General features: G+C 38.1%; 1 protein-coding gene across 1 annotated transcript in view; it reads left to right on the top strand.

Annotated features, from left to right (window-relative positions):
- The first annotated feature begins 1,608 nt into the window (after positions 1-1,608).
- Positions 1,609-3,449, top strand: part of ptprfa (protein tyrosine phosphatase receptor type Fa) — a 210,893-nt gene continuing 209,052 nt past the window's right edge. Inside the window, exon 1 of the mRNA XM_016483884.1 lies at positions 1,609-1,945. The gene's annotated coding sequence lies outside the window, so the exon portion shown is untranslated. The remainder of the gene's footprint in view (positions 1,946-3,449) is intronic.

Below are 3,449 nucleotides of genomic sequence, written 5' to 3'. Positions count from 1 at the left end.
TAAAATTAATTATGTGATTGTAAATTAACTTAAGCCATTTCTCTTTAATGAACTTAAATAGGATTATGGGTTGGTCTGTACATTATAATGAGTAGTTGAATAACATATTCTGGTTTGAGTTCTTTGCAGGGCTTGTTATAAAAAATCAATACAGCGTCTTCTGGCACTCTGCACAAGGTCAAGAAATGGCATGTTTGTAATATTCCACCTCCATTTGTAAGGATTCCAGTAAAAAGTTACTGTTGGAGCACAAGTGCCAAAATACTGAATACTACAAAATAACTGGGTTGATAGTGAATCCATTCTATACACGTATTAAACTATAACATTTGTTTTCTTTTTTGTGTGTCTATACATGTTGATGTATCAACTTACAGTATTTGGTCTTAAGCAGAAAAAGCTACTGACAATTTGTGATTATTTTCACTGATGGCATCAACAAGCATTACCTAAATGATTAGCTATCTTAATACTTGAATTAATTATTTCCGTGTTTGAGTAGCCTATAAGTGAAAATGAGTTCTGGTCCTTAAATCTGATAGGTCGAACAGCGTTAAAAGAGTGCTGATATAACAATTCAAAAGCACTGGGTCTTTTAACTGTTTGTATCACTCTGTTGTGGGTATTTGTTATAGTCATGCTCATTCGCATATGCGGAGCTTATGTAAGGCTTAGCCTTCCCCTGGCCATGGGGACTTGGGACAAAAATGGCACTAAATCGGACAAAAATACCCCTGCACAAATAAATTAAATCTATTACGTCTGTTGCTAACAAAGCGCGTTAAATATCGCATGCGATTTATCGTGCAGCCCTAATTTCTAACGTTTTTATTAAATTGTAATCACGTTAAATACAAATTCAGTCCCATTAAACATTTTTTTAGCCTACATGACACCCTGGTTCTTGCCTAAAAAGACGAGTTTATTATGTTTAATACATTTTGCTGCTTTTAGCCTTACCCTGGAGTTGGTTCACCCTCCGCCTATGCTCATTCCTGATGATGGGGATTTTACAGATTGTTTTTGCAGGTTAAATCGTTACGCCAGTAGGTGGCGACAAATTATGTGTTTTTAAGTGAGTCATTGACTCATTCATTCAACCAATTCATTCAAATTACTGATTCGTTCATAAGGGGTTAATTCTGCTTTGGCTTGGATCGGCGCTATTTTCGTTGTCGGAGCAAACACAGAAATTAAAATATGTATAGTTTAGTGTTCATTTTAGCCTGTCACTGCTTTTCCCCATTTGCAGTCTCTGCCAACTAAAATAGAAGCCAAAGCATCAATCTTTACGTTCACAAATCAACACTACAGTGACCAAAAACTGAATATACTTAGCAAACACTGGGGAACTTGTGAGAGGTCGATGGTTTTTTTCTTAAAATGAGGACCTACCAGCAAATAAAGCGCACAAAGCAGTTTGTCTCGACATGGCTCTCTTTTCTAGGTGGCAATGATGACACAGTTTCTCGGGATGCCCTAGAAAACAGCGTAGGATAACATGAAATACACCCACACACGTATACAGGACGCTTCCGGTGTCCGGTGTGGAATGAAGCGCATCAGTGCGTGCGTGCGTGCGTTTGTGAGCGCGAGACAGACTGAGCGCACATCATCCAGAGCTCGCGAGGGAAGCGCGTTATCTGTCCGCACAGCGCGCGAGGAGGAGAGAGCTCCACTATGAAAAAATAAGAATACTCTTATTATTCCATGAAAACGGACCTTTTACAGGCAGAACACGTTCTTGGAGGATATATTATACTTGAATTTTGTTCTCTGTGCACGCGCAAGGTGTCTGTGGAGAAGAAATATCGGGATTTGAGTCAGGAGCTGCTGAACTGAGGAGGATTTTATCCTGTTTCACTTCTGAGGAGAAAATAGTCTCAGCTGATGCCAACGACCAGAGAAAATACAGAAACAACACTAACCGATGAGGCGCTGAAGAGTAAGTTGAGTTTTTAACAATGCTGTTACCGTTCAGATCTGTTGTGATGTTGTTTTATTCTATTCGGCAAGCTCTGTTGTTCTTCGACTTGTCACTTGACATTCATTGGAAGCTAATCTGGCAATTATTTTAATATGTATTTAATATATATTTAACATATATTAATATAGCCTATAGTTTTTAGCTTGTCAGTTGCTCGTATTATATAAAAATTAGCTCGTCTCATGGTCGCATATCAGCACTTGGTGGCAATTGTCAGATCTTTAACTCAAAATTTCTATGTATTTGTTATTAAAAATGTTTAAATCAGTTCGGGTACGTTGAGAATGATGTGACCTATTATAAAACGCGAATCTTCTTAATGCTGTGGTAAGCACGCAATACAAATGAAGTACGTGCGATTATTGCACACATACTTATTCGTATAGCTGTTGTAGGTAATTATATGAAAGTGCAAAATGTGTGACATGGTAATGTGAAGTGTTGCAATGGCTTGTTGGTTATGTGATGAGCTGTCAGTGTGGGAGTCTGGATGAGAGAAACTGGAGGAAATCCGAAGGCTGCAGCACTGAGTCATGGGCAGGTCCGCGCGCTCCATCTCTCCGTCTCAAATCGCATCTTCTCTTCAGTTCGCAAATGACATTTTCGTGTTTAAGACAGTCTTCGGTGTATGATAGTTATGTTAATGCTAGTTTAAGTGGACTTGTACTTGGGAGGAAATGCTTATACACAACCCCAATCTGCTTCGAGATATTGCCTGCTATAAAACAACCGTGTTTAAGTAGACACTGGAGACGCCACCACATCAAAATAAGACTCGATGACTAATTATCTGCATGCACGAAACTACTTTAAACCCCGGTTTAGGCTGAAAAGAAATTATCAGGTTGTAGGGTTAGGTTTGCAGTGATTGCATGTATTATTTTCTCTTATTTAGCGATTTTTAGAAGTGTAATTCAGAGAAGTGAATTATTCAAAATACACAGCAGCAGGACGCTTTTGATGCCATGCACCTTACTGGCAAACATGTATATATTCATATCTATAATGGATAGTTACAGCTATATATAGAAAGATGTAGATTTATTCTTGTAAATGCTTGAGAGAGAGAGAGAGAGAGAGAGAGAGAGAGAGAGAGAGAGAGATTCATGACATAATGGCAGAAATGGTCCTGTCCAAACCTTTTTTTCCCCTACAGATCTACTGACGTTTTTTCCAGTATTCATGGTGCTGCTCCAACATCATAATACTGTATGCATACTAATGGCGTTAAAAAGAGAAGAGGTTGTCCCATCCATTTCAAATCTGCCATTAATTGTTAAATTAAATGCTTTTTTGTAATCATGGTTCCAATGTGAAAGAAAAAACTGTGCAGTTGTTACAAGCTATTTCTTCCAGATTTGACCCCTAAAACTGGCTTTTGTTGATGTATCCTGATGCAGTCATAGTAATTGAGTCATGTTAAACCAGTGCATTTAAATGTCACCACATAAATAACATTTAT

Source organism: Sinocyclocheilus anshuiensis, unplaced genomic scaffold, assembly GCF_001515605.1.
Source record: "Sinocyclocheilus anshuiensis isolate Anshui unplaced genomic scaffold, SAMN03320099.WGS_v1.1 scaffold958, whole genome shotgun sequence".
Classification (NCBI taxonomy): Eukaryota; Metazoa; Chordata; class Actinopteri; order Cypriniformes; family Cyprinidae; genus Sinocyclocheilus; species Sinocyclocheilus anshuiensis.
The sequence above is the reverse complement of the archived record's forward strand: the minus strand, read 5'-3'. Positions and strand labels throughout refer to the sequence as shown.